Source organism: Silurus meridionalis, chromosome 17, assembly GCF_014805685.1.
Source record: "Silurus meridionalis isolate SWU-2019-XX chromosome 17, ASM1480568v1, whole genome shotgun sequence".
Taxonomy (NCBI): Eukaryota; Metazoa; Chordata; class Actinopteri; order Siluriformes; family Siluridae; genus Silurus; species Silurus meridionalis.
The window spans coordinates 11916561-11927507 of NC_060900.1; the positions used below are offsets into that span (position 1 = coordinate 11916561).

The 10947-nt window shown below is 45.4% G+C and overlaps 1 long non-coding RNA gene across 2 annotated transcripts; it reads right to left on the minus strand.

Annotated features, from left to right (window-relative positions):
• Window positions 1-429: 429 nt before the first annotated feature.
• Window positions 430-2128, minus strand: LOC124400356. 2 transcript variants are annotated; one of them, XR_006928371.1, is made up of 4 exons: window positions 1995-2128; window positions 1708-1767; window positions 1519-1648; window positions 430-1154 (listed from the first exon to the last, which is right to left on the minus strand). It is a non-coding gene; the product is annotated as an uncharacterized LOC124400356 (long non-coding RNA). The 2 variants fall into 2 exon arrangements; XR_006928370.1 differs by having other exon boundaries at window positions 1519-1767.
• Between the last annotated feature and the right edge of the window lie 8819 nt (window positions 2129-10947).

The window sequence follows — 10947 nt, forward strand, 5'->3', positions numbered from 1 at the left end:
GGGCCCCAACTGCAATTCAATGCATGACTAAGTAGGGCAAGAATTCATGTGGAACATGCTTTTGGCCGTCTAAAGGGCAGATGGCACTGCCTAACGAAGTGCAATGACAGTCAAACTAAAAACAAGGTTTGTTGTTGCAGCTTGCATTGTGCTGCGCAACTTTTGTGAGTCTTGGAAGCTGGATTTCCCACAGAAGCAGAGCACAGCAGAGATGCCTTAGGATGAAGACACAGAGCAGGAACATGCAGATGATGAGGGTACCCTTGTTACACCACAGCAGCTTGACCAGACCAGCTCTACTGCAGAGCAAATTTGTGAAGCATTAGTATGGCACATTTTTGAAAAGCAGTGACCGTTAATGTGTGCAATGTGATTAAACACATCTTCACTTACAATTTTGGTACTTTTATTTATTTTATTTTTTCTGTATATCTCAAGCACTTTTCTAAATGGCTCTTTTTGTAAGAACCAAAAAAAAGTAACAAATCTTATGTTCCTATCTTGTGACATGTATCGCACATTTGTCTCTTTACTTTTAAAGTAAACTGGAGTTTAACATAGTCAATTTACCATTAGACATTAAAGTGCAAAAATGTAAACGTTGCATAGTGCAAAAACATTCAGTTCCACAACATTACCGTTCCTAGAACAGTTTTTTTAATTATTATAAAACAAGTGCAACTGCACAATAATGTTTGCAATAAACAATGCCCAGAAAACTAGTGGTCATTTCTTTGGTCATACAGTGAGCGTTGATCTTGGAAAACTGTTGTTGACGGATTTTGGTGCGAGGCTTCTCCAGGTGAAAAAGCAAATAGATCAGATAAATAATAGTGCTGAGCAGGATGTTGATATTGTGCAAAACGAAGTTGAGGGGCCATTCTGTGGCAATGCAGGTCTAAGCACTTGCAGAATTTGAACCATGAATTGCTGGGTCTCTCGAGCACGCCTGTCTTCAGCTTCCTGGCGTTTTATCTCAAATTCAAGACGTGCTTTGTCCAGATCCAACCTGGCCTGCTGGAGCTGTCTCTCCCAGACCATGTGCTCCTTATCAAGATGCTGTTCAAACTCTGCTGCTGTTGTATGTCATGTTGTATTAACATGCTTATTCCTATCTGTATGGCTTCCATAATCCCCCCCCTTGCGTTTAGGCCCTGATGAGAAAAATCACAAAATTGGATTGCATCATAAGACAAATAGATGTGCTGTTATAGCATAATAATGAACATTGTCAATATTGTTATTGTGGAGACTTCAGGATGTGAATAATTATGAATTACTTGGCTTTTTAGAAAGAGTTTACATTTTTAACTGGTTAATTTGTTTCTGTAAAGTATTTAAAATTTTTTCACTATGGTGTTCACCAACTATTCAAATACAGAATACTTTTACACCTATGCATTTTAAAATTTCAATATAACTAAAAATGTACTATAAATACCATTTAAAACTGTTCCATTTCTTTAAAGTCATGTTAGATCTTGCTAAATATTAATATTAATATTAATATTAACTTACTTGTAATGATGGAAGTTTGGCCAGTATTGGTGGTCTGACCAATACCTTTGACCACTGTTATCTTCAGTCACTGTAATTGTAGCTGCTTTGTCTCCTATGGCTCTGCTATACTAGATGGGTGAACTGGTACCTGTAACAAAACATAATTTAGAAAATTTGAAAAATTCACAAACTTACCAGTGATTTTACCTTCCTCTGAACTTGACGCATCCATATGTCCATCACCTGGGTTACTTATTAGACGACGAGCTAAAGAAGCAGAAATATCTACTCAATATTGACAGTACTGGTTTAATTACAGTACTTAATCATAAAAAGGGTGATTGTGTCTCTGTCAGTAACTTGTTCACAGCATTGTATTATTTATGTCTATTATTTCATTTTATATGTATGCTTATGAACATAGCCATACATGCTTTGTACATTGTTAATTACTTTTCAATACAAAATTAATACTCTTAAAAGCAGCAACTAACCAAGAACAGAGTCCATTTTCACGAAGAATGTGCAGCTTTGTGGATCCGACCCAGTCTTCTTATTATGCTTCACACATTCCCACAACCCTCCATCTGGCCCTCAACGACCTAGAAAACAAGGACTCGTATGTAAGGATGCTGTTCATAGACTCCAGCTCAGTATTTAACACAATTGTCCCTCAGTACCTGATTGAGAAGTTGAGCCTACTGGGCCTGAACACCTCCCTCTGTAACCGGATCCTGGACTTCCTGACTGAGAGACCTCAGTCAGTCTGAATCGGAAACAGCATCTCCAGCACCACCACACTGAGCACTGGAGCCCCTCAGGGCTGTGTGCTCAGTCCACTGCTGTTTACTCTGCTGACTCACAACTGTGTAGCAACGCACAGCTCGAATCACATCATCAAGTTTGCCGATGACACGACCGTGGTGGGTCTAATCAGCAAGAACGAAGAGTCAGCATACAGAGAGGAGGTGCAATGGTTAACAGCCTGGTGTGGAGCCAACAACCTGTCTCTGAACGTCGACAAAACTAAAGAGATGGTTGTTGACTTCAGGAGAACACAGAGCGATCATTCTCCACTGATCATCGATGGATCCTCAGTGAAGATCATCAAGAGCATCAAATTCCTTGGTGTTCATTCGGCAGATAACCTTACCTGGTCACTCAACACCAGCTCCATCACCAAAAAGCCCAGCAGTGTCTTTACTTTCTGAGAAGGCTGAGAAAAGCTCATCTCCCTCCCCCCATCCTGACCACGTTCATTGAGAGCATCCAGAGCAGCTGCATCACTGCCTGATTTGGGAATTGCACCGTCTCGGATCGCAAGACCCTACAGAGGATAATAAGGACAGCCGAGAAGATCATCGGGGTCTCTCTCCCCACTATCATCGACATTTACACCACACGCTGCATCCGCAAAGCAAACAGCATTGTGGAAGACCCCACACACCCGTCACACACACTTTTCACCCTCCCACCATCAGGAAAGCGGTTCTGAAGCATTCGGGGCGCCACATCCAGACTGTGCAATAGTTTCTTTCCTCAAGCCATCAGACTCCTCAACAAAGAACTGAACTGAACTCTCTCTCACACACACACACACACACACACACACACACACACACACACACGTGTGACTGATCTGCACAAACTGGACTCAACACACACTTATACTCACTTTGTGTGACTGATCTGTACAAACCGGACTCAACACACATCATACACTTCGCACATCCATGATTAAGTACCACTTACACTAATTATTACCACAAAAAGGTTTACATGCCATTTTTTTGCACATCTTCCGGAATTGCTTCTATTGTTCTTCTGCACAATATTCTGTCCACATATTTTTGCCACTGTTCACTTTATCTTGGTTGCTGCTATTTGTTTAAATTGCACAATATTGTTTACAGTTTTCTACTACTGTGCACCTTATTTTGTTAAGACAGGTTTACTGGTGGAGCTATTTTTTGTTTTGTGTATTGTCTTGCACTGTATTGTGTTGTCTTTTGCACTGTTTGCACCAGTTGCACACATGCACTTTATGTGGCAAGGATCTCCTATTTAGTTTTTGGCCCTGTGTTTTTTTTCTGTTCTGTGACTGTTGTTTTATGTAGCACCTGGGTTCTGGAGGAACGTTGTTTCATTTCACTGTGTACTGCATCAGCTATATATGGTTGAAATGACAATAAAAGCTTCTTGACTTGACTTGACTTTGATTCACGGTAACGTCATTTCAGATACTCTATGCAGTCTTTGCACTTTACCCAAACAAAGGTATTTTGAATGGATGGACAAACCTCAAACTTTTTTACAAACTGCCTCCCAAACCTTGTGGTTGTGTATACAATTTTCTGAAACTAAAACGTAGGTTTGCTCCAAACAGAAATTAAAGCCAATGTTTCCTTCCGACTCCAGTGTCGCGTCGCTTTCTTTTTCGCCGCCATTTTATTATTGATCAGTCATATGACCATATGCAATCCACGCATCCTGGACATGTGGTCTTGTGCAATGCTCACATGTAAAACAGACACTCCTACCTCCGTAATACACACAGAGATGTTAGTCCCGTCCAAACCCATACATGAAATGACAGATGTCGGCTGAAAAAAAAATTCTAACTCAAACATCGTTTGGAAAACTAGTCCCGTCCAAATAGGGATATAGTCCCAGATAAATGTTTGTAGGAATCTCATTTTTCATGAATTCTTCATTCAATTTAAAATATAAAATCATGAGACATATGGCTTTTAAACAATTACTTTTCTGCATTGCTCCAGGACTAATTTCATGTATTTATATATAAAGAAAAAACATTTTTATCAAGATTGTTATTCTTTTTTTCACAGTATTTCATGTATAACTTTCTATAACTTTTTTTTTAAGCAATATCAACTTTGAATAATGGACAGTAAAGCTCAAAGTGTCTTTTGAGATACTTTCAATATACTTTTTATATGAATTGTATATGTAACCCACTTTTATCAGGAACTGTTAACAAAGTTAGGTAGAGCAATTTCATCTGTCAGTCCCCAAATCTGTGCCAAAGGCTACCAGGTTAAAATCATCAATAACAATAATTCATATTTAATTTTTCTTTGATCTGTACATACACAATAATTTACGTACGAGTTACGATGGTTTGACTTACGATTTTTCTATCTCACGATGTTGATAGTGATACGACAAAATTGTAAAAATAAATTTTTACCTGTGCCTGTTGCAGCAGCAAACGATGTGGGATTCGTAGGATGCGCAACTGGGATGAGTGTTTCTCTTGCCCTGTGAGGTGCCCCACTCTTGCTAGCGGTTGATGGAGTAAAGTTGTCTCAATGTGTATTTTGTTTCAAATGGTTTTAAACAGCAATTTTAGTAATGAAAGCATGTCTTTCAAGTGCCCAAGTATGTGTCCTGCTTGTAGTGAAAAAAAGAAGAGGAAAGCCACCAGTTTAGAGCAGAAAATAAAAATTATAAAATCAGCATGAAGCAGGAAAGACTGTCACAGTACCATCTTCGATTTACTATTTGTATGACTTACAATGGGGTCATTGTGATGTATCTCCATCATAAGTAGAGGACTACCTGTACTTAAATGCTGTTCTCAAGCTTTGCCACTTGCTGTCAGTACGTGCCTGCATATTGTCTTCAGTAAATGCTAGTAGTGAGAATAAAACATAACTGTCTCCTACTGGAAATGTTCATGTGCCAGAGAACTTCACTAGTAGAGGGATATGTTTTCCCCTGACACGAATTCTTAATAGCCATCGCTGTAAGTTCGAGGTCGACAACAGACCCAGAGTAAAAATGCCTGTGGCCAATTTACACTCTCAGGTGGGGGTTAATTTCACATTGGGATGAATAAAGATCTATCAATCACAGGCCGAACAGTTCCTCTGCCTGAGTCAGTTGGCGAGGGTATATCTTATGCTTTCGGCTGCTTCTGCTAGGTCTCACCATAGCAGATCATCCATCGCCATACCACCCGTTCCTGGTGGCTCCATCCTCACCATTCTTCTACCTATATACCCCTCCTCTACACATGAATTCAATTCAATTCATTTTTATTTGTATAGTGCTTTTAACAATGAACATTGTCTCAAAGCAGCTTTACACAGATAATGTGGTGATTAAAAGTGAATATGTTCTTTATAAGTAAGTTTGTCCCTGATTAGCAAGCCGGTGGCGACTGTGGCACGGAAACACTCCCCGAGATGGCATAAGGAAGAAACCTTGAGAGGAACCAGACTCAAAAGGGAACCCATCCTCATCTGGGTTGCACTGAATGTCCATTTATAGCAGATATAAGATAGCGGGGTACAGTGATGATGATCAGAAGAAAAAAGTAGCCCTGAGTCGATGTACTGTTGACATTACCTACAGTCCAATCCATCCTCAAAAGTGCCTGTTCTTACTTCGGAATTTCATGGAACCACCCAAGGCGTTGAGAAACCATCCCAAGCTGCACAGAGTGGCCACCAGTCGAAGAGAACACTATCCAGAGGCAGGCCTGGATGAAGTAGGAAGATCCACGGAGGGGCAGGAACAGTGGTCACTGAAACCTCAGGAGCATGTTTAACTCAATAGAGAGAGAGAGAGAGAGAGAGAGAGAGAGAGAAGAAGGGAGACAGGAAGAGAAGGATATGAATTATTATGTGCCAAACCATGACCAAACCAGCTTATTCTAGCCTTCCTTACCTTGTCTCAAAAATGTCCTACTTGACGGGTAATAAACGTATATTTTTAATCCTGTCCGTCTTCGTCAGTCCCAATAAAAATCCTAATGTGGCACCTGCGTGTCTAAATTGTTCCAGAAAATCGAGAAATTTAGGACATAAAAGACTGACAATAAAATATATAACCTAGATTTAAGAATGTTATTAGTAGAAACCGACTATGCCACCCCGGGGGCTCAGTTACCGGGGATAACCCTTTATAAAGAAATGATCAAGGCACCCAGGTTCGTCTACAGCCGAGTCAGGACATGAGACAGGGGTATAATACACACAGTTAATTAAGAACTCTTAAAATTACAAACCATACATCATAAACCACACAAGAATGCTTGGACTCCAGGGCTGGGGACCTTAATATAATGATCTCTTATCCACAGCAAACACACGTGCACTCATACGACACCACAACCCCACCTGTCAACCACTGCACACCGAAGGAAACCACCACTAAGCAGAGAGGAACTTGTCCCTCAAACTACAACTGGTCTCCCAGACACCTGGAGAAGAAGCAAACCACAGTATGGTCAAATAAATTTACCCCCACACACACACAAACACACACAAAGGGACAACAACAAGGACAAAAAGCTAAAAAAGTACAACAGGAATAATAAAAACCGTCAATTCCATTCAATACACCTCAAAATAAGCACATGACCTCTTAGCATTCCGCTAGCTGTTGGGTAGCATCCAGGTCTTCAAACTGCTCAGATAAACAGAGATAAATGCATCAGTTTTCCAGGCCACCTCTCAGCGGACCGTCACAGTGTGAAACACTGAAACAGACACGCTAACACATACATGTATATAAATAAAGCACACAGTCCACAAACACGCTAGCATTTAGCTCCTTGGCTAATTCAGTAAGCCATTAGCTATAGCACAGTATGGCTCGGCATGTAGATAGCATGCACGGCGATGCAATACGTCACTGTCCACGCTTTAGTGACCCGCAGACCACAAGACAGCCAGGCAGCGAAGCAACCAAACAGCTAGGCAGCCAAGCAAAGCAACCAAAAGGTAGCCCAGCAAGAAGACAGCCCGATAAAACAGCCCTGGTAAGACAGCCCGGGTAATACAGCCTTGGTTAAACAGCAGCCCTGGTAAGACAGCCCACTACAACGTCTTTCAGTTCCTCACTTCCTAATTACAGAGAAATAAGCACAAAATTACCATCTTTTGACATCAGATATTAATACCCGACAGTTAACCAACTTACCGGTTTAACCAGGTCACGAAGCGCCAAGAAACTCTAAACGAGGAAGTGGGATGATTTTAACCCAATAATGGCTGGATTCCTCAATCCCCACACACGAACCTCTCCCAGCTGTGCCCGATATCCGGTGACAACACCAGTGTTCAGGAAAACGCACTCCCACCAGACACCGACTGCTCCTTTTATAAACTCACTAATTTGATAAGCAAAAACCGGTCCATCATTACAATTGCTCCGCCCAATCATGTGACTGTTCCCACTACCACACTAACATCTTGAACTTGAGCTTCCTGTCTTTCTGACCTTCCCCTTCACTCTTGCAGATACACTTCTATCACAAATAACTACTGCCACTCTTGTCCACCCTGCCTGCACTCTTTTCTTCACTTTTCCAACACACTCTCCATTACTTTGCACTGCTGACCCTAGGTATTTAAACGTATCTACATTCACCACCTTGTCTCCCTGCAACTGCAACACTCCACTGCTTTCCCTCTCCTTCACACATATGTACTTAGACTTACTCCTACTGTCTTTTATCCCCCTTGTATCCAGCACGTACCTCCACCTCTCCAGTCTCATCTCAACCCACTCCCTAGTCTCGCCACAAATCACAATATCATCCGCAAACATCATAGTCCATGAAGACTCATGTCTGACCTCGTCCGTTAACCTGTTCATCACCACTGCCACCTTAAACCAGTCTTTTATTCCTACTGCACACGCCACTGCTGTCAAACTGTCCTTTAACATGTTCTGCACCACCCTCACATACTTTACTGCCACACCTGACTTCCTTGTACAATACCACAACACCTCTCTTGGCACCCTGTCGTACGCGTCCTCTAGATCCACAAACACACAATGCAACTCCTTCTCCTCAAAGTAAATATTGGTTGGTGTAGCTGGAGGTTAGATAGCTCCCAGTCAGAGTTAAGGAGTGGGGGTATATGGGGAATTGGGGGCATGGACCGTGTTGTGAATAGTAGACAGAACTGTGTATGACAAATTGAAGCTTGTTTTTCTGTTTAAACTTGTTGTCTGGCTCCCATTACACCCATTCCCATTCTTCTTTGAACCAAGCAGCTCTCCAAAATGGTTTTATCAAGTTTTAAAATTAACATTAATTTAATAAAAAAACTCATGCAATTTTCTCACAGAATACAATGTCTAAATGTCATTAGACTCCTTGTTGTCACATTGTCAGGAATCCACCCGCCACGCCTCCTTCAGAGGCTGCCGTTGCCTCAGCACGCTTCCAAGCAAATCACGCACAGCTGAAGCACATTATCCACTCACTCCCTGCCTCTATATAAACTGCTCATTCACCAACACCCGCGGTCGGTTATTGCTCGTTCATGCCCGTTAGAGTGTGCCCCTGTGCGTTGGTTGTGTTATGGTCTTGCGTATGCTTATCCCCGCTACGTACCATTCGACTCGGACTCCCTCCCCGTCTCTCTCTCTTCGCGTTGAACGGTTGTGGGCCGCGCTGTGTGCGCGCCCCCGGATTATCCTTATTTCTCGGACTTCGTTATCCGGATTCTCCCTGCGAGCGCAGGTATTTGGTTTGGCTCTGCCTTTGTTGTGAATAAAGTTTTGTTTGCTGTTACTCCGGCTTCCGCCTCTGTTTCCCGCATGACAAAATAACCGACCCCCGAAGAGGAATATACGGACAAAAAAAAAAAAAAAAAAAAGGAAAAAAAAAAGGAAAAAAAAGGAGAAAGGAGGGAAAGAATGATCGGGCTACCGCCGTGGACACAGCGCGAACCGAACTGGAGGTCGGGTTCGCTCGGCGCGATTTCACGGCAGCCAAGCTCCGCCCGGAAATCCCGGAAGACGCGGCTGTTGCTCGATCACGCTCGGCAGCGCCACACCCCCGCGATGACGTCATAGGACTCCCGGCTCGCTTCTCCGGCAACAGAACTGAGTGGAGCGTGTTTTTACGGAGCGTAGGAGATTATATGGAGGCGTATCCGTCCAGCTTCCTAACAGAGAGAGCGAAGATCGCATTCCACATCTCTCTCCTGGCTGGGGAAGCACTCTCTCTGGCCAGTGAGTTGTGGGAGGCGACTGGAGGTGAGTTCCGCTCATGCGCCCGGTTCCTGCAGCTGCTCACCAAGAAACTCGGGATGACCACGGCTGATCTCCGTCTCCTCTCCCCTGCCCCCGAGAACGCCTTTCCGCGCCAGAGCTTCCAGGAGGTCTCCGCCCTGCTTCAGGCCCTCCAGGGGAGGTCCGCTCCGCCTCAGGTTCTCCAGGGAATCTCCGCTGTACTCCAGGCCACCCAGGACGGCTCTGTCCCGCTACAGGACCTCCGGGAACTCTCCCTTCTGCTCCAGAATCTCCGGGATGACACCGTCCCACTCCGGGGTCCACGGGAGAGCGCCGTTCCGCCCCAGGTGTCTACAGAGTGCTCCTCTCCGTTCCAGAACGGCCCCGAGAGCTCCTCCCCGTTCCAGTGTCCCGAGGAGAGCTCCGGTCGGCCCCAGGACCCGCGTGAGTGCTCGGCTCCAGCCCAGGACCTCCAGGAGAGCTTGGCTCCGTCCCAGGAGTTCCCGGAAATCTCCGCCCCGCTCCAGGTGTCCGAGGAGAGCCCAGCTCCGCTCCAGGTGTCCGAGGAGAGCCCCGCTCCGCTCCAGGTCTCCGAGGAGAGCTCCTCTCTGTCCCCGAGCGACCCCGTGAGCTCCTCTCTGTCTCCGAGCGACCCCGTGAGCGCCTCTCTGTCTCCGAGCGACCCCGTGAGCTCCTCTCTGTCTCCGAGCGACCCCGTGAGCTCCTCTCTGTCTCCGAGCGACCCCGTGAGCTCCTCTCTGTCCCCGAGCGAACCCGTGAGCTCCTCTCTGTCCCCGAGCGAACCCGTGAGCTCGGTTCCGCCGCAGAGAGTCCCCGAGAGCTCGGTTCCGCCGCAGAGGGTTCCCGAGAGCTCAGCTTTATCCCAGGGTCTCCAGGCAAACTCCTCTCCGCTCCCAGTTCCTGACGCGAGCTCCTCTGTGCTCCCAAGTCCCAAGGAGAGCTCGGTTTCGATCCAGGTCCCTGATGAGAGCTCGGTTATGCTCCCGATTCCCAAGGAAGGCTCGTTTCCGTCCCAGGACTCCCAGGAAAGCTCGGCTCTGTTCCAGGGTCTCAAGAGGAGCCCCGTTCCATGCCAATGCATCCCGGAGCGCATAGCTCACCTCCGGGACTGCAAAAGGGAGGTCGTCCCGTTGGCCCCGGGCTCCAATGAAGGCGACTTCACCTCTCAGGACTCTGCTGCACCCAAGGGATCCCCAGAACATTCAACCCAGCTCCGAGACTGCGTAAGGGACGTCGAACCTCGGCCCCTGGCTCCATCCAAAGGCGACGGCTCGCCCCACAGTCTCCCAGTAAGTGACGGCTCGCCCCACGCGCATTCCGAAGGCGAAGCTATGTCACAGACCTCCTCTCTTCCCAAGGAGTCCCCAGAGCACTCACCCCAGCTCCAGGACTGCGAAGGGAGGTTGAACCGCTGCCCTAGCTTCC